General features: G+C 40.1%; 1 protein-coding gene across 8 annotated transcripts in view; it reads right to left on the bottom strand.

Annotated features, from left to right (window-relative positions):
• WDFY3 (WD repeat and FYVE domain containing 3) overlaps nucleotides 1-4423 on the bottom strand; it is a 122151-nt gene extending 117728 nt beyond the window's left edge. For all 8 annotated transcript variants that reach the window (XM_017744150.1, XM_017744154.1, XM_017744152.1 and 5 more), the window contains exon 1: nucleotides 4310-4423. The gene's annotated coding sequence lies outside the window, so the exon portion shown is untranslated. The remainder of the gene's footprint in view (nucleotides 1-4309) is intronic.
• Nucleotides 4424-26713: the final 22290 nt, after the last annotated feature.

Here is a 26713-nt window from a genome sequence, read left to right as displayed (position 1 = left end):
TTTCCCTTGGATTCACCTACACATACACACAATACACTAAGGAAAATGGACTTCCTTACTGGAGGAAAAAACATCAAGAAGAAAACAAAAAAAAAGACAGTAATTGTCTATCAAATGCACTGTAATGTCATTTACAGCTACAGAAATCACTGGGCAGTTATTTAATGCAAGTCCTGGCTTCTGCAGTGCATCTGTGAAAGTGTATGGGCTCATCTAGATAATCTGCACTGTGTTTGGCTGTTTCTGGATGCAAAGAACCTGGGGACAGAACTTGCTCCCCAAGGAGAGAAAACAAGGTTTTTTTCAGTGCTACTCCTTTTCTCTGGTTTTGTGTCCCTTTTCAGCTTTGACAGTAAGCAGCGCACAGAATGAGGATAATTACTCTTGTTTATTTTTAAGACAAACACAATGCAATAAACAGAGTGAAACCCCGCAATATGTTGACAAACAAAGGCACATGAAAGAATTAGGTAAATAAATGCTCAATACTAGGATTTAATTGCAACAATACTATCACAGCAAAGGCTTCTTCTCTTATACATCCATATATTCCTTCACAATTTTATCATTCATTTCTTTTTTTAATTTGATTTTACTTCTCTGTCTTCTCCTAAGGTGACCTTTTAGCAACACTAAAGAAGAAGAGCAAACAGTACTTTTAATATACTCTCACTGCAACACAGGCAGGTGGTAGCCCCTGTCTGCACTACTATTTCCTCACTTATAAAAATTGCTGCACATCAGTTTCATCTCCCAGCACTTTGAGCAGTTATTCCTGCATCTACAGGAATGTGCCTTTGAGATTTCTCCCAGGCAGCTTCTTGAAATAAAAATTAAACAAGGTAAAGCTCTAAAACTAGGTTTACTGTGCCTCCAGTTTGTTTCAATTCATGGGACTTAAAACTCTTTCCAAGGGACTGCCTAAGGCTTGCCTTTCACAGGCTATCACTTATCAGCAGTGGCTCTTCCAATATCCCCCCTCTCCCTGCGATAGAAGATCGGGCATGAAACTTTCACAGCTTCTTGTTATTCCAATTACAGCACTGGTGCACCACTCTCGGCTGCTAAGGTGCACCTTCTTAATTTGTAGTTTTGCTAGAAAAACATTTCCTAGGATACCAAGGAGAAAGCCATACCCCAACAAGTCAGGAAAACAGCAGCAGGGATCACAGAAACAGAGAGCAGCATCCCCACAGAGATAACCTAAATAGAGACTTTTTTTTGCCTCACTATGCTTCACATCCGTAAGAAACTATGGCATCACCAACAGATGGGAACATGTCAAAGGGAGTTTCAGGCATTAATCTATTGCTAGCAAAAAATTACTGACCCAGTGTGAAAAATTGGTGTTTAGCTCTAAGGGAGCCACAAAATGAATCTTTCATGATAACCTGACAACTATGAGAAGAGCACTGAGTGTGCAAAAGCATGGCAAACAAATACCCCTTTCTATCACAGGGAATTTAAAACAAAGCAGTACGTCAGACTTCTCCCAACACCATCTCAAGACAACAACTATTTCTATATTTTATATCTTATTCTATAAAAGCTCTTAAAAAATATGGTCACTCCTCCCTACTCATACATTTTCTCCCTGTGGCAGAATAAAGAAAGTGCTACAAATAAACAAATGCTTCCTCTCAAGTTCTAGGTTTCAATGCTGCAGTTTTCTAAAGGATAGAAAAGTACCACAAACTGTGCTGTGCGCATTGGACGAGGCCATCCAACCCAGTAAACTCAGCATAATTAGGTTATATACACTGACAGAGCTCCTGTGATATAACAAATAAACACAGGGTGAGTCAGGTCAAGCCAACACACACACTTAGCTTACCCCAGTGACAAACAGCTTCATATCAACACACTCAGCTGCCCATTCTGTCTGCTCCCAAACTGACATCACCTGCACATCTCGTAAGTAAACTCTACTCCATGTGCTAAAATCTAAATCATGGTGGTCATTGACAAATCCAGCCATGACAAGCTAGTATAGAAGCCTACTTCAAATGCCTTTCCAAGTGATCCTGAATCCCTATTAAGTGCTCCACAGAACCATTTTTAATAAATTTTGCTCCTGCAATATAGTAATTTAAAGGAAGATCCCATTTAAAAAAACCAAAATACTGCACATATTACACTCAAAAGAACATCATCCTTCAAAACCTTATACATTTCTATTTGTATCACTTCTATCCCCTGCCTCCCTTATGCACTAATCTAATTCATCTGTCAAGGAAGCAAACTAATCAGTTTGACACAATTTTCTCCCTGGCAAATTCATGTTGGTTGGCTGTCTTCCCTTATCTCATTATCTCCTATGTGCTCATAAACTGCATCACAATTTTTACTATTATCCATGTAGCTGCAGGTAAGTCATGCCACAGCTGGAGAGAAACTCAACATGGCCCCATGGAGAGCTCAACCAAATCAAATATAGCAGGCTCAGGTCTGAAAGGAATATAACCACAACCCTAAAACCAAGCTGCTAAGCTCTGCCAGTTCTTGCATGTCCTCAGAACTGGAAGAACAGGATGCATGAAGTGCCAAGGAACTATTTTCTACGTAAGTATCTGAATAGCAGATCACGATTCTTACAAGACAGTCTTCAAAGATTCACAAAATACACTGCATTCAACAGGCTGCTTGAAACCAACTGCTTTTACTAAGTGTCAAGAGGGAGACTAACATGAGAGGAGGTGAACCTTTCATCTTCTTTTATTCTCCATAAAGTAGTGTGTGTGTGTGTATGTATATATATATATATATATATGTATGTCTCAAAACCATCTTAACACACTAGGCTGAAGGGAGCTAGATATTTTCTATTAAGGTAAAAAAAGGTATATTTCTGTCAGACCCCCCTGTGGACAAGTTTGTGGTTTTTGTTAATGAATAAAACATTGGAAACAAAAGCAGCAGCACAGAGCTAGAATGAAAGCATTGATGTTAGAGTGCAGGATTTCACATGAAAGGATGTGCTTTGGGGTTTTTGTCTTCCCTATGCTTTTATTAAATTAGAAGTGATACCTCCCCTTGAACACTTTACACTTCTCAGTTTTATATGAATCAAGATAAAGATGATGAGAATACATCAGTGACTAAAGCTCTTGATAACAAGTGGCAACACTTGCAGTTTTTGAGATCTCCATGCCTCAAAGAGTGATGCCAACTAACATTTCCCTGTACTATGAAGTCTTTTCCCACTGGGTCACCTCTTCACTTTCTGTGTCTGTGACATGCTGCAGCCTTTTTTCTATTAGGTTGTTTTTCTTTTTGCTCCAAAAGGGCGTGTATGTTAAAGGGTGTCCTAGCAAAGCTTGGACATTACTCCTCAGTAGCCACACCACACACACCTATGCTAATGAAGTAAGCTAACAAAGATTAGAATCCTTTACAGTAAACCAGACAGATTTAATAGAGTTTAACTCAACTGCTCCTATGGAAATTCACCTCTTTGCTTTAGGAGCACTTCAATAGGCCTACTTCTTCCCTCTCCCCCGCCCACTGCTTCATCAAACTTTACTTGCTACATTTGTTTTTCATCAGCAAAACCAAGCCTTACTGAATTTAATAGTTATACAAACTTCTTTTACGTCATTAATTAAAAAGCAATCCACTAGGTGATAAATCTACATAATCCTTGTTAATCTTTCCAAAAAACATGGAAGTAAACTAGACTGAACGTTCTAGTTGCAAAAGGAAGCCTCTTGCAGGCCATAATATTTGTAGCAGGACTACAGGGCTCTGGGGAAAAACATTCACAGCAAGCAGTCTATACAGCTTGTACAAACCCAAATAAACTAGGATATAACACCGAAATACAAGTCACTTGAGGCAGAAGTAGAGATGACATTACCTCTGTGTGGATACAGAATGGACCCTTCCTAGCCTGTCAATTCTACTGAAGATCAGGAGTATTCTTCTCTCAAAGCAAAAATGAGGGACTTGAGAAACTCAAAGAAGAATCAGACACTACAGTCTCATGCATTATGATCATTCTTACCCTTTTTTTTTAACCTATTGATTAAAACCTCCAAGTTTAACACAGCTTGTCTCTAAACATGCATCATACCCACACAACTTTCTGTGACCACCCAGCAATGTATTTCCACAGCATCCACACAGATAAACAGAATCCTAAATTTTGTTTGGGTAGAGCAATTTTAAGCTGTGTTCTGACAGTGCCTGAATTCACTCCCTTTCTGTGACAGGCAAATGAACTGCTTCACACAGAATTTACTGAAGAGTGTGCCAATTACAAATCAAAAGGCAATTTCCACAAAAGCTCTTCAGCATTCACGTCACTAACCTCTACAGCATTCCTGGGATCAGGGCAAACAGCTTCAAGAGAACAGGGCCCATTCCTTTCCGAGATTTCTCTTCAACACCAAAGTTGCTCTCTCACTAGGTAAAAGAGAAAAAGGTTAGAATATAAATGTGACAATAAAGTCACAGAGCTCTGCTGTTCTGAAATGAAAGAAGAGTCATTCCTATGACAACTGGACTTTCACAAACTAAGAAATCTTTTAAATAGCTCTGGGGAAAGGAACTGTAGCAAGCTGACACACAGCAGTATTTCTCTGATTAAATTATACTCACTGAGAGCACATGAACTGCTAAAGAGTTAATACAAAGTGCAAGCCCAGTAATTAATGCACTGACAGCCCGTGATCAGCAGAGCATCCCTCTGAGGAACCAAGTGATTTCTCATCATTACAGCAGGGAATAAGAACTAAGCTACATTGACACTAACCCAGCTGAGCAACTGTGAAGCTACTGAACGTTCAGTTTTCCCTGGCCTCTCCCCCAGTTTGTCTGCCTCTTGTTTTCAGAGTTATAAAATATTCATCTTAGAATTTGCAAGCGGACACACACACAAGCCAACAAGGCTTGTGCTCAAGTCTGAGCTCACTTCAGCACGACTCCATGAGTCCATCACAACAAGGTTCTCCAGCTAACCCAAGGCAGGTGGTAGAGGCAGTAAACCCAGTAGCAGCCACTGTAGGACCTGGCAAATAACTAGGTGAAATGCTGCACCTTGGTTAATTAGCCATGAGATGGCAGACCTCTGATTATTTTACCTCTGATTCCCAGTCAGCCCCATTTGGCACTATTAGTACAGGTGTTCCTATACTCCACAGCACTACACAGTACAGGCATACCTAGAGCAACTGGAAAAACTTTATAATACAATTTATATCATTCATTGTTTTATTATTTTGTACATTAAAAGGAGCAGAAAATATTTCAGTGGGGGGAAATTAACCTGGGTAAAAAAAGCAGTACAGCATCAGGTTCCTTTGAAAGGCTTTGTAAGGGAGATGGCATTAATGTGAAAATCTTGCTCACAGAGGTGTTGCAGAGCTTAAAACAATAAGACATTTTGCTACAATGTTGTTCTATGCTCTAAAAACTTAAATAACTTGCTGGCAAGTGCAAGAGTTCAGCATTATCAACTAAAAGAGAATTTCTGTCCTAATTCCATCCTCCATGACCATGAAACCTTCTCCTTCCACTTTCATCTGTTCACAGGGAAAAATAAGGAGCCACCAGCCAGAACCAAATACTACCTGTGTGCACAACACATAAAACTGTAGAAATTGGACCATGGAACTCAGAAACACAAGAATTAAGGGGAGCACTTTGATTTTATCTCTACAGAAGCAAGTAAATATTTAAACTAAGACAATAAACAAATGGTCATTTTGTCATAGTAACAGTTACTGGACAAACTTTAAAACAAATAGGGAACTACAGTTTCAGCTATCTTCAACTGCATTTCACTCTATTAAGAACTTCATTATATAGCCAACCACCTCTCAGGTTCAAAATGATAGATTTTTATCTTTAAATACAGACAATGGAGGTCTCAGGCTCCAAATCAGATCAGACCGTGATTGCACTAAATTTAATTAACACTTACTATATTTTCAAAGCTCAAATGACCACTACAAGTTACACTACAAGTACTCAAAACCCACAAGCTTCCTTCAGCAGAAATTAAAGGGAAATATCAGCATCTTTTCCAGTTAAAACTGTAAAAAAAGGCCATGAGGAAGTACAACCCTGAAGACAGCTTGCAACCCTCCTTCATACGTGTCATTTACTTGATCCTGAACCAAAAGTTTATAGTTTATCTATATTCCCACAGTACATTTGGAATGCCTTGTCTCTAAGTCCTGATTCCCTTGCATTTATCATACTTCCATATTTTGCCAGGGTCACAATAGCTTGAGAAAGACTTTATCAAAAGCATCTGCACAAAGGGAATTGTTTTGACTTGCAGTCTCAAAACCAATAAACAGAGGGGAGCAGGAGGTCCTGTTTAAACATAGTTAACAAGAACTAAACGCCTTCTGTGGTGCCAAAAAAATAAAGCACTCCTACTTTACTTCCATCAACCAATCTTCAGTATCGCCCAAGCTTTAATTCTCCCTGTGGTCATCAGTTAACAAAAGTGACTGCAAAACCAATAGCACACACCATCTGTACTTCAGCAACGAGAAAAAGGAAGATGTTTTCAACCTTGAATATCCTAAAACATCATCCTCCAAAGAAATGTAACTAAACTAAGTAACAAAATAGGTTAGTTTTGAATCCACCAGTCACAAAGAGCAAAACTCTGGAAGCACCTAAGACAGCTCAAACAACTCCGGTCTGTTCACGTCCCCCAGCCTAGTGAAGGCACACAAGCCCTCAAGCAGAAATTGCAGCTACTCTGACAAAAACCCTGTTCCAAGTTCTGAGAAAGGAGAACCTGTTCTGGTCAGTACCAAGGGGGTGGCATAGCTTACTCACCTTTCTCCTTAATCAAGTCTCCAGAGTAAAGGAGAAATATACTGACTGGCATGTTAAACTAAACCTTTCCTGGAGGAAAGGATCTATGTTTTATGAACAAGATTCAGATTTAGCTTTCCAGGATGATTTCTTAGGGCATTCACCACCTCTCCATCTGAACTAGGTTCCTGACTTTCCACAGGGACAATGGATCTCCTGGTGGCATGCAGGCAATATGGTACTCTGTGGCTGTGCTGCCTACAGGCTTCCTTGCCCATCTCTGTCCACTGAAACCAATCTAAGTTCACCCTGAACCTCTCCAGACAGGCAGCACCTTGCTCTCTGGCTAATGGCTTTCCCACTTGCAGATCACACACTGTGCAGAGGCTGCTCAAAGCCACAATGGAAAAGCAGCACAGCGAAGAACCAAACTGCCCATTCTGTATCCAGTGTCTGCTCCTGACCACTTCAAAAGTGCCTCAAGTAGCAATTACCTCATGAAAAAGTACACCATAAGTAACAAATGCAACAAGGAGTTACGGTGGTTCCACTTGCAGTGCAAAACAAACACGGTGGTGATTTCTCCTCCCCAGAACGCTGCACGCACAGGCGGCGTCTGATTCAGCCGACGCCGGCACAGCTGAGCTCTGCGTCACCTCGTTTTCATGACCCACCACTGAACCCTGGCAGCAGCCACGTCTATTATTTTCCAGAATCCAAGTGTCATTCAGACAACAATTTTCAGCCACCATAAACACCCCCACCCATGGCTTACATAAAGCTCCCTGCTGCACTGAAGGGCTTTCCTTTGGCTCAAAGAGTTGGAATATGCCATTTGCAACTATTTTCTCAAAATGTAATATTAGGGCAGCCAGCTTGAGCATGACCAATAAAAACCTACGTGACGCTTCACAGCAGTTACCATCAATTTTAACAGATATTTTCTTTTTCGCTCAAGTCCCAATCTACAGGCATTTCTTGAAGAGTTTATTTAGGTAATCTGTATAATTACATAAGGTAATTAAAAATATTTTCTCCGTCACATGAATAAAAGCTTTTTGTTTTTTTAAAATGCAAAGTCCATTGAGTCAACACGTATTTTATAAGAAACGCACTCTTGCATTGTAAGTTGGTTTTTTTGTAAAAACATGTTTTTGTTTCAGTGTCAACCGAACTTGAACTGTTTCTTATCCAAACATACTTCTTCAGAACCGAAACTAAAAAGTTTAAATCAAGTTCTAACAATACAATTTTTGACTTGAATAACTTCTCTTAGCTGCCATTAATCCTTTGTCCTTGTCATTTAAATAATTTGCTTGCTGTAACAAACATTTCCAGACCTGCATCCCACTAGGTATTCAACCAGGTGTTTTAGGTGTCTTTTTATTTTGCCTGAATATCTCAGTACTCACTGTTTTCTAGAGCTTAAAAAATCAAATAGAATTTGACTGCTACCCTCACCAGAAATCACACAAAAAGTGCTGAATAACAAAATCTCAGCAATCACAAACCACTTGGTTCCTGCAAAGAAGAAAACTGATCAAGTAACACCATAAAAATTTGCTTTTATGTACATCTTATTTCTGAAAAAGAAATACAAACGTTATGCAGACTTCCATCTTAGCTCCTTTCCCCTTATTTATTTTCCAAGTATTCCCCTGTGGATAAACTATGTTTATCAACTTCATGCATACCACACTAGTGTCATCAGAATATTAAAAAATGAAAGCCCTACAAGAGCACAAGGTTTCTTCTGTGCCTACATACAGCACAGGTATTCAACAGAAACCTATTCAGACCTAACCAGCCATTTTCCTCCCTGCTTCCATGTTTTGCCATGTTAAAAAACTCACTTGCATGTTACATCAAAGAGAAGTCAAGGAAGACATTACATATAAACTGTTGTTGAAAGGAATTACAGTAGCTGAGCGCTAGCACTTACTCCACATTCAACAGAGATAAAATCCTGCCTGTGCCGGAAACAAACCAAAGAGATCATAAACATTATGTGATCCAAGCACATTTTCTGCCTTTTCTAGCGGAGATGTGTGCTTAGCATGCATTCTCTACCTCCCTGGTTCACTTTCAGACACACTGCAAGGGATGTGATGTCAAAGCCTGTCTTTAGCCAGATGAGGTGAGAGGTCAGGACCATAGGTCAGCAGGAGCCTGGATCTCAATCCACACTGCCTACTCGGATGAGAAATAACTTTGGCAACAAAATATTTTTGCTGTACATAAAATCTGAGAGAAGGAATACACATGTGGGCAACATGTTGTCTAAGTACTTCCAGCTGTTTTAACAGTAGGATCAGGATGAAAGAGCCAGATGTTTCCCTCTGACAAAGACAAGACCTTAAAAGCCAACATAAGGGTCAGCCCCATTTGTAAAAAACAAACAAACAAAAACTTCAAACCGGTAAAAACCTTCTGATTCTGGCTCCCTCCAAAAAACTCTTCTCCATTACTGTTTCTTATTCACTACTTCTGCTAAAACAAACTCTAGAGTTGTAGAACTGCATGCAGGAAGAAGTAAAGAAAGGTACCACATCTGTTTCCAGTAGAGTTCACAACTCTAGCACCTAGACACTTTCTTCTCCTCACCAGTATTCCTGGATTCTTTTGCTTTTTATTTCTAAACCGAACTCTCAGCATTCTCATCATACTTCCAAATGAGTACATACTTCCTAGAGAAATCTCCATTAACCTCCTCCTGCTCAAGAAGGATGAAGGAAAGGCAGTAAGGCATGCACTTCACCTTCTCAGAGATCAACCCCCGAGGTTCACAATAGAAAACAGCAAAAATGACACACCTAAGCCTACAGTCATTTGTCACCACAGACTGCTTAAAAATTTTCACCGACTATTATTCCATCCATCTTCAACTTAGAACATGGTTGAACACCGTAACAAGGTGTTCTTGCTGTCCCTAAGACTCAGTGTAACACAGCTTGGAAACACTAGAAAGATGATACTAGTGGCAGGCACGAAGGAAACACCACCACAGCTTAAATACAACTTTCTGGAGGTGGAGGGGGAATATATAATCCCAACAACTAATCATGTTTAGACAGATAAAAATAAATTGGGGAGGAAAAAAAAATGAAGATACCCCACTCTGTGCAACACCATGCTATGTTCCATGCCAACCCTCAAAACACCTTCACACTCAAGAGCAAAGGGAAGAATCCTCACAAAAGGAGTCTTAATGACAGACTGCTACAGCCACCCTACTGCACACAACTCTTAAATGTTGCTCCTCTTCACTGAAGTCGTCCAAGAGCTAAACACAAACAACAGAAACCCTTGCTAGATCTCTTGGGCACCATGCACTCTATGTCTTTCAAACAGCTCCTCCTTACCCTAAAAAATTCTAGTCTTGCCTTTCAGCCAGGCTCTTCTCAATACTGCAAAGCCTCATGATGTAGATGTGAATGGCCAACCAGGTATAATACAAGGAGACATCAACCTGCTTGAACTGCAGCTGCATTCACCTCTCCTCCAGAAGCATCCTCTACACAGAGAGGCAGAACGCAAAACAAGAACTTCAACAATCTCGCACTGGGTACAATTTAAAAACAAGGAAAGTTTAACACCAACAACTTAAGCTTTTTTAAAGCAACACAATGAAAGTCAAGGAAATGAATCCAATCTCATTCACTGCAGGCAAGCTCTGTTGGACAGCCCAAATCTTGCTTCAGTGTAACTGCAGTCATTTGGAAGTCAGGAAGACTTAATGCAACACCTGATTTCTAGGCCACTGGAAAGAAGAAATGCTCCATAAACTGCATTTGTGTTAAGTCAAAGCCAAAATTAGTCTGAAAAAGGAATAAGAAAATTGTCATACACGCTTCATGTTACTTCACCTTTTAATTACTCCCTAATTAAATTTGCATGCTTTGATAATATCTACTACTATAAGCTGATGCTCCAAATGGAAATAAATGCTAATTCCCTCTCTAAATGAACCATCAAAACCATGTACATTTAAATAGATTAGTAAAATTTATTTCAAGTTGTCTTTAGAATGCTCTCACCTACCCTACCCAATCCACAATTTACAAAAATCTTTGCCAAGGATGCATTAATTTGGTCACCCATAAACAGTCTTCTGCTCTTAACAGCAAAGAAAAGCGCTTCTTGTAGAAATAAATCACAATGTTTCAGTGCTAAACTCCAGATGCTCCCTACATAGACATGCTGAACTGATTTGCAGGTCACCTGTGACACAAAATTTCATTAATTATATTGCTTGATAAGAAGCACCGTCTTTTTTACATAGAGGTTTTCAAATTAAGTAACTGGGTCTTACTGGTACAGCACTACGATTTCTGTCAATGAAATACTGGATGTTGTTTGCACATAAGTACAGAATGATACAGGATGGAAGATTGCTGTGAAACTCAGTGTGGCCCAACCTCTGCTCAGGCCAGGGGCAGCTTAAATCAGTTGCTCAGGTGAGCTCTGAGCATCTCTGAGGGTAGAAGTCTCATTGTCCCTTTGAGAAACCAACTGTGCCTTTAACCTTCATGGTACAAATTTCTACCCTCCTTGTAACTGGCCTTGTGCTGCTTGTGTCCAGTGCCTCTCATCTTATCCCTGTGCATCTCCAAGAAGATAAAGATAGTCAAAATTTCTGCAGCGGTCATCTCTTCTGAAATACAGATTAGTGACCACAGAAATACTTTTTAAGCTGATCAGATATCAGAGGACAGGGCCCTTAATCAGATCAGTCAAGTACACACTGAAATAGTGGGAGTATGTTTTATACAAGCTATTTTTTTATTTATGAAAGAATAAAACCTACATGAACGCACACAACATTTTGCTTCATCAATGGGAAACAAAGACCAGAATAGAGAGGGGTTCTCTCTTTATTTCAGGAAGCTAATGCCTGGCTAGCTCTTTAGTTTTCCACAGGATGAATAAAACCCTCTGGATACAGAGACAAACCCTGATTATCTAAATCACTGGTATCTACAATTCTGAAATCCAGAAGTCAAATACCTGCCTGGAGGACAGATGCTCTGGCATTCCTAAGAACAAACCAGCTACCTTGGTATTTGAAGGCTTGCAATACTATTTTAAATACTATGTTCAATTCCCTCACTGATGGGGCATGGCTATTTGTTTGTATCTTTTACAAAGAGAAGTGTGTAAGTTGTTGCAAACACTACACTCAAAAGTAAATAAAGATTTTTTTCCCCTCTCAATTAGTGTCTACATGCTAGCTTGCTCAATATAGCTACACTCACTGATGTTATATTGCATAATGTAATCAATACACCACTATGTTATCCCTGCCATTACTTCCAAGCTCATATTCATTTTTATTTACTTTAATTAATCACAAAGTTACAATTTCCTAACAAGGACTGAAGGCTGACCTATATTAAAAGGTGCCACAGGCTATTGGCAAACCAAAGACGAAGCCAGGCTTTTCACAGCACTGCATGGTGGGAGGACAAGGGACAACAGACATAAATTGACACAAGAGAGGTTCAGACTGCACATAAAGAGAAGCTTCATTCCCCCACTGATGACAGAGGCACCAGAGTAGGGCCCAGAGAAGCTGTGCTGTCTCCAGACTTGGAGATTTGCAAGACACGACAAAATCAAGCCCAGTACAACTTGGTCCCATCTCAGAGCCGGTCCAGCTGTGAGCAAGAGGTTGGACTACAGGCCTGCCAAGGTTTCTCCCAGCCTGAGAGACCTTGAGAGGTTCTCTTCCCCACTGTCATGTACAGAGCTCGTCTTAATCCCAGAGTTCAATTCCAACATTTAACATGCAAAGTCAGCTGACTTGCTGCCCTGCTTTCCCAAACCTCCCAACTGCATGGATTCTTTTCACTCTGCAGCCTTCAGCCTCCTACCTATCCTGACACTTTACAAAAGGGAAGGTAACCTTTCACCAGTGGACATAACTTTTTCTCCAGGCATCTACTTGGACGCCAGAAAACCAGTCATTAAGTCTGCAGCACATGAAAAACAGGAGGAAAAGAACAGAAAGCAGACAGACTATAGAAAATGCTGGGCAGAGGACAGGCCCTCCCCAAGCATACAGATCTCCTGACTAGCAGCATCTTTTGTATTTGACTCACATCCAGCCCTACAAGTTCCAAGCAGGTTCCTCCAGAGATCCACCAGTCAGCCAGTCCAGCACACGAGTCCTGTGACAAGTTTTTCTCCAGCACCTGCAGTGCTGGAGAGGGGCAACATTTTGGCCTGTGCTAACAGCCCTTCCTTAACAAGGATCACAGAGAATCTTGGCATGGCAACATTTTGTCGACACTAGGGTACTACCCAAAAGCAGCTGTCCTGGTGAGCTGCCTTTGACAGGAGCACAACCATTTGCGTGGTGCTGTACTCCAGGTAACATTTTCATAAACGCAAGAGCTGTCTTGCATCAAGTTAATTCTTGCATCTGTGAATCTCTACTTTTCTCCTCTGCAACATGGAGAAATTGTCCCAGAGTAAAGGAGATGTAGCTGTGCTTCCTGGAGAGCAGCTTTAGCCTACATGCACCTCAACAGTGCCCTCACCTTCAAACACAGCACTGAGCCATTCACAGCATGCACAGCACTGGGCCACTTGCTCAGTGTGTGTTGAGAGAAAGGAAAATTAGGGCAGCTGGCAGAGAGGAAGCCGACTTCCAGTTAATTGGCCAGCCAGGCTGCACACACTTCCCACCAGTGGACTGCCCTGGGCTCAGCACACAGTTCCCAGGCTGTGCGCTGCACAGCTGGTGTCCAGGTATATCCAGGGATCAGAAGAAACAGATTTGCAGCAGAGCTTCCATTTCTGGGTTTCCAGGTAGCTATTTCTGTTCTACAAGAACTCTTTTCGGGTCAGTGACCTTCAACTCCAAGCCTTGAAGGGCATGTATTTCAATAAATTGTTTCCTTGCTGTAAATTAAATGTTACCGTTCTGAGAAGGTCTGTCGGTCATGTCTCTTTGACAGAGAATTTGGCCAGCTCAGATAGAGTTAATGCTGTAAGTAGCCTGTCCACCAAAAGAACAAATCAGTATGTATTTAAATGTTTATGAATCGCCTAAAGATTATGTTCAACATTGCAACTGAACAAGTCAAAGTTGATGATATACATAAATCCTAATAATAAAGATTTATTTATTCTATCACACACTACACCATGAATCTTAAGCTCCCAGATTCTGTTTCCAAGGCCCATGTCCAGCTATAAAATGTTTTGTAGCTATTGTGGTGCTAGTCATGTCACCACAATTTGCCAGCCTTCATGTCTCAGCAGAGTGCTGCAGAACTCTGGTTCTCATCTCACTGAAGAGTCTTTTTAGTCAGCTCCTTGAACTGCCACCCATAACCAGTTCTTCGTACTCTGCAAGTTTGCAAGGCTGGTATATATTTGGACAGCTCTCTCCAGGTCTAATTTCTAACTTAAATGAAGTAACAAGGCATGTTAGAAAAGGAACATTAGGACAACAATTTCCACAAATGCCAACATTACTGCACAGTTTACCAGCATGTGATAGCAAATGAGATGACGCCTTATTCTAGTAACTGCATGGAAACAGAGAAATCCACTGAACTATGGACACCATCCTGAGAGAAGACAGATATTCTGAATATCATCCAAGATCATTTACTGTGTTCCTGGGAGAGCTTGTTCTGCAGACTGCCTGCAAAGTCCTCACATCTTTGGATTCTGCCTTCTTGGCAGCTGCCAGGGATCTCATTTTGAATCAAACATTTCCTGTCTTGCCCAGCTAACACAGTGTTAGAAATAAAATTTCTAAAAATCCCAACAAACATCAGCAGACTAAAATGATACTGAATATCCCAATAACTGTTTCAGTCTGCAATGTGAAATCAAAGAGTGCCCAAAGTAAAAAGTCACCTTTTCATTTAGTGACCCCCAAGTTGAACAGACACCTCCCCACAAATGGGGGTCAGACCTCCCCATGCAGCTCATCACTGGTACTTAAAAAGCTAAGCTAACTGACTTTTCTTTTTCTTGAACCAAAGGGAAACTAAGGTACTGCAGAACAAGTCCTGCAAGAAAAAAGAAGTGTCTAAATTAAGTCACTCTTAAAACCATCTGCAAAAATTATGACCATGTACTTCTTTCTGTTCCTTCAGAAAGCAGGACTCACTACTTGAAACAAGCCAGTCTGTTTTTCAAAAGTGTCTCTCTAGACCATCCTTTCATTCCTCAACTCATCCATTTCTTTTTCCTTTTCTTCTGAGATGTTGGATCTGAGGGAGATCACAGGCCAATAAAGATCTCATAATACCACTCCTGATCATTATTAACTTAGATTAGATGGGTAAGTAATACCCATTTTTATCCTCCAATTAACAGTATAACTTGATATATCACCTAGCAATCTTAAGAAGCTGAAAGTGTAAGAATGCAGATAACAGATTTAGTTTTCCATGTTTTCTTTCTGTCCAAGCATGTATTCCACACAAAAAGCTTCCTGCCAAGACATGAGGTCTTTACATAAAAAAACATGGGTGAATGTTCAGAGCAAAATCTGTAAAAACACATGGATGCAAATTTCATATCCAGACCATTTTCAATGACTAAGTCTTAATACACACAGGGGGAAAAAAAAAGTTAAAGACACTGAATGACTAAAGGAAGTGTCACTTGCCAATATGAAATTACAATGTCTCTTCAGTCATCCAGTAACCTCAATATTTGCGTGATCTGCATGACCAATCATGAAGAAACCTCTTAAGAGGAAAGATCAACAGATCAGAAATTTAACTCGTTTTCCACAGTTATCCAGCTCTCCCTGTTACACAGGCACAGAATCATATCTTCATAAGTAAATACTTCTAACAGATTTGCAGTTACTGAGTTTGTGTATGCATGAAGTTTTTGTTTCCATCTGGATCTTTGTCTTACTCATTTTTGGGGGCAGGTGGTTTGGCTTGATTTTGGGCTTTTTGCTGAAGAAGGGAAAGTGGACAACATTTAGGAAGAGGAATCTAACTGCTACTTGATGATCCATCTTGATCCTTCCTTGCTCTTAACACATTCTAACTCAACTTGCCGCAAATATAACTTGAAGAACTTATTCTTCCTTTGCCTGTGAACTACCAACAATATCATTCTTCTACAATTTTTTTCCTCTACTGCCTGCCTGGAGTATTTCCCAAATGAAGAAATCCTACTACTTATACTAAACACAATCTAAGTCGGTCATAATTATTTTTCCTATTGGAAAGTTAAAACTATTTGAAAATTCTGCACTAGAATTATCAAAGTTAACCAGAAAAGCATGATTCTGGCTAAAACTGTGTATGCCATAGCGAAGTGTAAAAAAAAAGTGCATAATGGAGAAAAAGAGAAACAAACCCCCCAAGCCAATAATAAAATTTCATTACCAATCTGCTACATGAGAAATAAGTGAACATGAAGTAAAAAAAAAGCTAAGAACTGATGAGGTATAAAAGCTACCTGTTAACACTATTTAAACTGTTGTTTATTTGTGTTTGGATATATTTTTCCAGGGGAGAGGAAGTGCCTTTACAGTTACTCTGAAAAATACCATTAGTGACACCAGGTAACCATAATTTGATGACTGTAGATTCCTAGCCATTCTGTAAAAACACGTCACGTTTGGCTTGCTGTCCACATCACTGAAAAACAAACCAAAGTTCACATGGTGTTATCTTGAAGGAATTGAGTTTTTCATTACATAATCAGAAATATTTAGGTTTGCTCTGACAAAATGAGGAGCACTGCTGAACACTGCAAGGTGCCAAAATAAACACATTTAAAAACCGAGATTTGGTGAAATAGAGATGAAAAAGGGTATCACAGAACCAGGAAACGCCATATATACTTCCCTAGTATAAGACAAATCATTACGTTTATTGATGTCATGACCTTCCTAGTTTATAAGGGCATCACCTCTTCTTTAGAAAAAAAAAAGCTTAACCATGATAAGATACTAGATTTTCATGCTTTTCAATGTCCAAATAAGACCGATTTTCATATTGCAACCAAAGTCTTTCAGGAGATGGCAACTTGGAGTTAGTTTCTTTAGAGAGACCAATTCGGGCAATAATATATTGCTGTATTTGCAGTGAAAAGCTACCACCTCAGTTCTCTTCTGGATATAGATTCGAAGTGCAAACAGTCTTTAAATAGTGTGATCAAGTACTACTCTTGATGAAAATTCCTCTCATATCTCTCCTTACCAGGTAACACAACTGAGATTTACCTCTTGTAAGAGTAAAGGTACAATGGACTGATTAGTCAGAAATCTCTTTTAACAGAATTAACATTTCATGAATACATCCTTAAGTAGTTAATTAAAAATCCAAACAGCACTTAATAGGAAAGACAGTAGAGACTGAAAAAGAAAGTCTTCAAGAATATTACTGAACTTGAGCTGCCGTTCATTTCCAGTGTGCTCCTAACACTGTTGTAAATTGGTACCAACCCTCACCTGCATTCCACTAGAAGCATGTGTAGAATTATCATTTCCCATTGCCTTCAACATAATATAAACTCTCCAGTAACCAAACTCAACACTGCACTAAGGGGAGATTTAGGCAATGGCAACTTGGAAAAGAAACCACCAGATTTAAAAACAAGAACAAACAAAAAAATCTCTTCTCCCAAGTAGCAAAGAAACATCTTCCTCCTAAGATTTCTAACTCAACTGCTGACTATTTTTGAAAACAATAGTAAGAAAAAGAGTCTTTTAAGTTACCAGTCTACACCAGACCTTGTCATCCAATCACACACTAATTTATGCACATATTCATTGATACAGTTGAACAGTGGTTAAATGCTTCTCAAGGATCCTATCACTTAAAACCTTGATGAAACAATTGGAAAAACTACATATATAAAGCAGAGACATGGAGGCAAACAACAAATACTCCAAGAACACACTGCTATTAGGACCACAGAATATTTCAATAAGATGTGAAAAGCAATTTCAAAATTCCCAATCAAGTTTTCTACCTTACAAAAGCACTGTTTTTGTGAACTCTGCATTAGACCAGGGCATTCCCACCACCATGCTGACAAAGAATTAGCCATGATATCAAGTTGGGTTTTCTTGGTTTTATGTATTTTTCCAGAAAAATCTTTACAATCCTTCCCTTCTCATCATTACTTTCTAGGTTTCTCCAGTACCAGGTGTTCTGATAAAGTACAACATTCTGGAATTTACAGAACTGCAGGGCTGAGGTAAGAATTCTAGCAGAACCTTCACTAACAATGGAAATAATCAAGTAACCCTATGATAAGTGTGGCTAAAGCATACAGTCTCTTCCAAGTCAGAACTCAATGTCTCTGTCAAGAGAAATTGGAGGGGCAAGGTATGAGTAGACAAGACTGAAGTATACATGCTATACATCCAGTCTTTTGGTTGCAAAATAGAATATCTTCTGTGCGCCTGGTCTGCCAAAAGCAGATGGGGCAGACTGCCACTGAAGGAAAAGAAATTCCAACAAAAATAGCCCAGAAGAAAGGACCCCAATTTCCTACAAATGACAGCACCTTGCCACCTCTCCAAATACCCAATCTACAGTACAGACACTGTGAGCAAGAAAATACAACCTTTGCACTCCATATAACTTCTTTAGCATAAGACTTACAAACTAAATAAGGACCTTAAACCATTAACCCTAATTTATTTCCCAATATAGGACACTAAGCACTAGAGCCTATTTATGACTGATGCAGATCACATTTGACACAGCAACAAGCAGTGCAGCAAACAGTGTGGTATCACAGATCGACTATTATTTATCCTCTGCTGGGACTTGTAGACGGTATAGTCAGTTCATCTGTAAGCAGAGAACAGCACTGCAGATTACAAGCCTACCATCTCTTCTCCCATCTCCAAATGTTTTATCAAGGATCAAAACAGCCTGCCTTGGTCACTTACACTCACAGGAAGCCATGTAACATGAAATGGAAATGACATGACATAAAACTGGGAACTGAAAATGAAGTGTGAATATGACAAGCATTTTTACAGTATATTAACTGCCTTTATTATACTGCAGTGAGATCACTTAGCTGTAAAAGCACGAGATTTACAACTACCTCATCTTATACACAGGAGTACTATATTTTATGTGGTGATCCCAGGGCAGGGCCAGGGGAGAGAATTAAAATTTCTCTCAGGCCCACCCTTTGAAGGAAGGGAAAAAAAACAACAAACTAAACGAACACCAGTTATTTACATGTTTCTAAAATCATGAGAACATGAACTTGCAACTTTTGACCTTAACTCCAACAAAGGCCACCTGCAATATTTCATTCAGATCCAAGCAAATGCCTTTTCTTATATACCCATAAAGTATCAAACTATTTTATTTGTCTATACATTTCACACTTCCCATGATGTACAAGGGCAGTTTGATTTTGCAGCATAGCAAATTGAAGATTGAACCCAAACAAACCACTGTCTCAACTGCATTGGAAAGAGAAGGAAACAGCAACATGGGAAAAAAAAGAACTTGTTCACAAACAAATCGGGGGGGCAGGGGGCAGGGAGAAAAAAAGAAAAGGAAAAAGCAGCAACCAGAACACAAGCAGCTGGTGCTCAGGGACTAGGAAGGACTTTGGCTCCATGATAACAGGATCAGTTGCATAATTGCTGCTGCCTGAGAAGTTATACAATGTTTGTCCTTCTCATCATTAAGAAAACAAATAAGCAACCAAAGTCTTCTCAGGGCACAGAAGCTAATAAATGAAATACCACACGTCAAGTCCTACTAAAGAGAAGGAGCTCTGTAGTTGCAAACATTTTTAGCTTACTGAAACATTGAGCATCAAATTCTATGTTGACCCTTGCTAAAAACACCTATTTCCCCTAAAAGCAACATGTCCTAAAGCCAGTGCCAAGCCACAAGAATTTACTACCTGGCTTTTCCAGCCCTGCTCTCAGAAGACATGTTTGCATGGGAGAAAGCTGTCCCTAAGGCCAAGTTACATGACATGTGACCTCTCTTGCTGATGTAAAACTTTATGAATTCTGTGGCTATCATGACATTTGAACCAAAGTCATAAACTACAAAAATATCCCAAGCACTAACCTGACTCTAATTGTCTCATTGGATATTGTGCAGATACTTACAGGAGAACCAGCATAGTATTTGCAAGAGAAATGAAGACCAATCAACCTATGAGGAATGACATCACTGAAGAATGAGCAGGAAAGAGGTTTTCCTGAGTGGTCATGTACTGTGCAGACCTGAAACTGTGGCATCGCACAAAGAGTGAAAGGGAGGTTTGATTGAAGAGTGAAAGACTGCAAAGATGCTGCATGCTAATCAAGAGGCAGTTTGTTGGGGTCCCTCCCCTGCCATGGAGCCCTGGGAGAGGGGCCCTGAGGGCACAGACACGGGGTTTCCCTGCCCCTGCTCAGCCTCGTTCCCATGGGTTGGTTTGTGTTCCCTGCGCGGGCAGAAGGACCCTTGGTCCCGTGACTGGAACAGTTCCTCGGCAGAGCCCCGGCCATGCGGCTGGAGAAATAAACATCTCTGAAACAGCTATCAAGAATCTGTCTGTCCATATATATTTCTTTTCCACGGGCCTCCTGGTTTGATAAATGCGTGTTACAGTATCCCCACTGTAACAGCAGTTGAATTTGAGTTTGCCAGCACTGAATCCATAAAGATAATTCTAGCCTAATTATAGCTCTCTCGTTAAGGACTTGGGCCAAAAGAACAAAAGCTCTGTCTCCTCATCTAAAATTTGCATTTCCCTGTGATTACCTCTCTTCTTCTCTAAGTCTTGTCCATTTGGTTCTTCTTACCTCTGGGTCAGAAGTTTTATATCTTTTCACCATGATTTGGGCTCACAGCCCAATGCTACTGCATTGCAGAATCAGCAAAGACGTGATGCAGCAATATTCCTGAATTTCTTTGGATGTGGAAGTACATGTCATTGCTGCCAATCTCTGAAAGCCATCCAGATAAAATACAGAAGTCCACAGCATTTCAGAAAAAAATTTTAAGAACCCACAATGATGACACTAAGATGGCCATCTTGACACTTAATGTCCTGTTGTTATTTTCTAGCTAGCATCCAGAACACTGCAAAATTCACTGACTGTGCAAAGACAGAACAAACATTCACTCTGCTACTCACCCCTACAACTCCAAGCATTACCTCCTGTGCTCAGCAACACCACTTCCACAAACAACTGTAGGAATTAGCCAAGAAGTGGAAATACCAGGATCTGTATTGCAGTGGAAGCACAGACCAATTTCAGAAGGAAGGGAGACACCTAACCCATACTCCCCTTGCTTCCACTCCAGCCTGCCAGTTCCTGGATAAGCAGACAGAATGAGAATGGCACCATCCCTAGTGAAAGGAAAGAGAGAAGCTGCTAACCTGAAAGCCTGCACAAAGGAATAGGTGGCCATGTGCTGATTCTGTATACACAGGATATTGAGGGACTAGCAATTAGAGAAAGGCCCACTCCTCTCTGCTTAACTCACCAGCGCTGAACTTGCCTCAGGAAAATGATGCAGCTGCTGTTCTGCCTCACCAGCCTCAGCAGACTGTCTTGACCAGTTACAACTCCAGAAGCAGGAGTGGCCAGGTCACAGCAGCATTTCATTAGCAACCACCACAACAAGAGAGCAGCACATTCCAACTCCATTTTTCTTATCCTTCTTTTTTTTTTTTCTTCTTCATATCAGGGATTGCTGCAGATGGCAATAATCCAATCCTTAAAGCCCCTTACTGTGAATATGCTACAAAGCAGCATAGCTTTATCCATAATGTCTCAGTTCTGAATTAAGTAAGCCACTTACCTCTCCTAATGCTTCTGCAACAACTCAGAATTTTGATGAATGACCTGCTCTGCAACAAGCGCCCTTACACCAACTTCATCAGCAGTCCCCTCACTCCCCTCACAGCTCTCTGGCAAATGCTTTGAACAACTCTCATGTTCAGGACTCAGGGGAGCCATTTTACCTGTTCAAAGAGTAAAGCAACACCAGGTAACTCTCAAGACACTACTGTACACTAATTCAAGTGCAACTGGAACAGCAATTGTGGATAAAGAGTGTGATGCCCTTCCTTGTGGAAAAGAAAAGCAGATCTGAAAATCCCACCCTCCCATTCTTTTTGGACTTGGTGCTAAGGGAGGAGCAGAAGGAGAAAAACCACAAAGTGTTCCAGGACTCCAACAAGAAAAACCTGGCACTGTAAAAAATTTACATATAAGACAGATACCTAAATGCTAAAAACTCAGCAAGTAGTAAAGCTCACAGCTAAGCTTCCAAAGCTCCTCACTCTGTTACCCACATTCATTAGAAATGGTTTACACAAAAATGTGTCTTATTAGTAAACTCACACATCAAAAAGACAATTGACTCAAAAGACTCACTTCTCAGGTGGCTGGGGTCACTCTACAGTTGATAATTTCTGATTGAACGGCTCTCTGAAAGTATGATCTTCCTCAGGTAATGGGAATTAAGTACCTGCAAAAGGCAATTGTTTCCTCCCAAGGCTATAAGGGCATTCCACACACTCCATCTTGATTTTGGACAGCTGAGTCCGCACACTTGTGAGAGGTGAATTCCACCCTCTGTGCAGCTCAGCTGATGAGCAGTTTCTCTTAACTTAATCACTCACTATCCACCATCAGATACTTCAAATCTGTAATCATCTCTTTTCCAATGAAGAGTGGACAGACAACTAACTCAGACTCACTGCAGAACCCTTCCTAAGACACCACGCTCTTTACTTCCAGGTAATTTGTCTTCAGGCTTCGCAAATATAATTGAGGTTCATTCTGAGTCCTGAAATATCTTCCCCATTACATTAAATCTATCTCTTTCTTCAAAGAGGGAAGAGAGAAAAGAGCAAACTAGAAAGAAAGAGGAAAAAAAAAACCCCAAAAGGCAATTATCAGTGACTTTGAAAAAATTGACAAAATTGAGCAGGCAAGTTCTGGATGCAGGAGGAAAAAAGGAGAAGCATCCAGAAGACATGAAGGAGATGCAAAATGGAAGACAGACTACAATTCCATGGACACACAAGTCCTGAAAACCTTCTTACTTAAACCACAAGAAGCTCAAACACAGATGTTCAAATCTGATTATTCCCGCTTTATAACCCTAAAGCTTAGTTTGGGAAGAGGTCAAAAAATGAAGGCAACAATAAAATAATGAAAATAATTGTCATTTGTTTTTCTCTTTAAATCACTAAAAGGTTCTTGCCTGCTTTGTCAGTAGCATAATCTAGGAAATCCCAAAGCCTAACAAAACAAAACAAAAAATAAACATACCACTTCCTAAACCTGTCATGTCTCAACAACTACCCTCCTGCCCAGCAAAAGAAAAAACCACAAAACGTTCATCCTTACATCATCCCAGTCAACAAGAAATGAACACAAAGAAACTAAATTAGGATTTACATATCTTGCATAAAACTGAAGTTAACTCACTGATCACCAATCCTATGGACAAAAGGGAGCCATTCCAGATTCTATTAAGCAGAAACAATTATGCTGATCCCAAATTACTTGTGCATGTATATGCTGAAATAAAAATTATTGAACTGAAATTACTAGAAGCAATTAGGAGCAGAAAAAATCTATTTAGTCTTCAGTGTATTCTCCTTTTGATTTTTAATAATAATTAATAAGATCTCCATATTTTAAAAAAAATATAAAGGGAGGAGCAGCAAATTCTGAGGTGGGTCCGAGTGCATCAGGCCCATACTGCTATCTGTGGTTTCTCTCCCATGCTCTGATGCATTTCCAGGAGGACACCGGAGGAATTCTCTGTAGCAATCTTTTTCTGAGCAATATTTCGGCATGAATCCAAAGCATTTGTTTTAAAACAGAAGCCCAGCAGACTGGATCAGCAACACACCTGCAGAAAGTCCATAAAGCATAATTTTCTTTCAAGGGCAGCTCAGGAACGGCACACAATTGAGATTATGCTGCACAAAAAAGACTCAAAAAAAAAAATCCTTCAAACCAGCAGAATGGATAAATGAATCCTCTGACAAACCAGCACAGACACACACACACACAATCTTCCTTTGCTTGCTCTCATAAGCAGCGTTTTTTGCAAGAGCAAAATATAAAACAAACAAGCAAACAAACAAAAAAACCCACCAAGTCAGGAAAGGGAATTAATGCATTTGTTTCATTTAAGCACTCCCAGGAGCAACAGTAGCACTTACACGCCAGACTTACAAGAACAAACACTGCAAGAGAAACACTAACTGTGAAACAGAGATGGGTCACTGAGCTGGGTTCTCTTACTTGTGGCAAGCTGACACATTCCTTCCGTCTGCCTGCCCGGACTTGTCAGCATTCTGCTTGGAAGTGGCTGAAAAACCTATAGCCACGTGGATAATGTAAAGTGTACACTCAGAGAGCACCTCTTCCCCTATCAGCCCAAAGGGAGAATCCCACCATCCAGCAAGAGGTGCCCAACAGGGACTGGTGACAAAGGGTCACTAACCAGCGACAGGAAGGAGGAAGGCAACAAAGAGTACAAATAAACACCCAGGATGACTGAAGAGTAAACAATATTCCCTCTTAAATTTACCAAACTTTCTCATCCTATTAAAAAGCAGGGACAAATCTCTGCCTATGTCCAAGTGAGACTGACTGGTACTATTTCCTAAACTGAAAGATGAAGAGAAAAAGAGTCTTGCATAACAACTGCAACACAATTTTCTTAAGCTTGCAGATCTATAAAGATAGTTCAGAAGAGAAACTGTCTTCCAAGAACTACTGTGGCACAAATGGCACTGCTTTGTCTCCACTTCCATCTCCCTGCCCAGTTGACAATATAACCAGCATGCTGGAAGCCAGAAAGAAACAAAGCACTCCCTGGTTTAGTACTGGGAGGACCTCATATTTTGAAATCATCTGATGTGCTTAAACTATTGGGGGGAAATTAAAACAAATAAACACACACTGATAACAACAAAACAAAACACACCACCACAAGAAACATCAAAACAACACCAAAACCCCACAAACCAAACAAACAGACACAAAAACCCAACTCCCTCCAAGCCCTCGCCTGCTGGGTTGAGTAATGAAATTTCTACCATTTTGAAACTGAATTGTGACTACGGTAATGTTATTTAGACAAGCTATATCAGTTCAGATTTGCCAGACATCTTTCTCAAAGACATTTATATTTGCTATCTCACCGGCATTATTAAATTGATCATTTTGAGATAAACATGGTATCTTCACATGAAGATACTCATTCACTACCAGAGCTGGCACGTGCTGCTCAGCATCATTAAACTGATACCTTCAGCTCAGCAACCTCCCTTTAATCACATTAAAGGTACACCACCTAATGCAAGAAATAGAAGTCAGTAATTCATGCACCTGGATGAGCACACAGGGGGAGTAGGTGGTAATTACTAACCAATTATTTGGATACAATTATTTGGATCTCTTTGCAGATAGGGCACCTTCCAATGACACCCATTTTAGTACCTCGAAATGCATGGCTATGTGCCTAGAAACCAGAGTGGGAAGAAGGGATCCGTGCACACAGAACACAAATCCCAAAAGAACAACCAGCAAGCCCATGGCAACATGAGTTACATGACCCTAGGATGCAGCAGGAGGCATCTCTGAATTGGGGGAGGAGGGAAGGTTTTCAAAGCAGGCAAGAAATATTACTCCATAAACCAGCACACCAACAGACTACTCTGAGACATCTAAAGGTCAGTCCTCTTATAGCTCAAGAGAGCAACCAGAATACAAATAATGACTACCAACACTTAAATATATTTTATTACTGAAAGCTAAATTTATTATTGAAGGTCAAGATAAAGTTAAAAAGAGCCTGCGTTGTCATTTCTGCATGCAGATCGTACTTACACAGCTCAGAGTTCTTGGACCAAGCAGATAAAGGCATTACAACATGTACTGGAAGGTGAGAAAACTCACTTTCAGTATGAAAACAAAACCTCCTAGGAGTGGTAACTGACCAGGAGAACAGATTATTAACCACGTAAGACTCCCCCTTAACTCACAGCCATTAATTACACAGAACATCTTTTTAAAAGAGACACGCCCATTTAAATAAAAGACGTTTCAACCAATGCAGCACTGCTTAGATGGATAATCATTTCTTACTGCAAAAAACATTACAGTCATCCAAAGTCAATCATCACCACTGAAGCAACAGATTCTTCAAAAGGCAGTTGTTTTTAACTAAGAACGGACACCACATAGAGTGAAAAGATGTCAAGCACTGTAATTATACTGCTTCAGTACACACGTTTTTCAGCTATTGCTCTGGAACACCCATATTCTCCATCCTTTTCTCTTCCTCTCCTCCTCCTCTTCCATGCCTTTTTATTGAAATAAAATTTCTGGGCTGGCTATTCTTCAAGATGAATCAACATGACACTTCAAAACAAACAGTAGAAAATAAGAGTAACCTAGTAAGAGGTAGAAATTTGGAGACAGTAGTACAAGCCTACATACTTAGTACAAGCCTTCAGCTCATGATGAAGTTTTGCCGTCCTCCTTCCAGACCTGTTCACCACTCTCTGTGAGGCCTTAGAGGAATCCCATCTCAGGGGTACTCGTTACAGATGGTATAAACTAACATCAAAATACTTAAGAATAGCAATGAGAAAAAGAAAGGGAGGGTGAGAACGCCATGATCTTTCTCCAAGAGAGGAATAAGGAACAGTATTAATGCAGTATCTGTAAGCACATACACTCCAAACAGCTCAGCCTAAGCAATATTCTAACAGTACCCGAGGAGAGAGCTGGAAGGCAACACAAAACTCATTTTTAACCCAAAGAGTCACAGTAAACTGGTCAAAACAAAATCCTCATGTTGTGTTTGCCTGACCAGGTTTTTTCTTCTCCTACTTTTATGTTGTTAATGAAGAAACTGGGGGAAGAGGGAAAGGGACCTATTTTGCTGGTCTTACTTTTTATTGGTAGATTTTTGCG

Source organism: Corvus brachyrhynchos, unplaced genomic scaffold (genome assembly GCF_000691975.1).
Source record: "Corvus brachyrhynchos isolate BGI_N302 unplaced genomic scaffold, ASM69197v1 scaffold229, whole genome shotgun sequence".
Taxonomy (NCBI): Eukaryota; Metazoa; Chordata; class Aves; order Passeriformes; family Corvidae; genus Corvus; species Corvus brachyrhynchos.
This window is presented reverse-complemented; position numbering and strand designations above follow the sequence as displayed.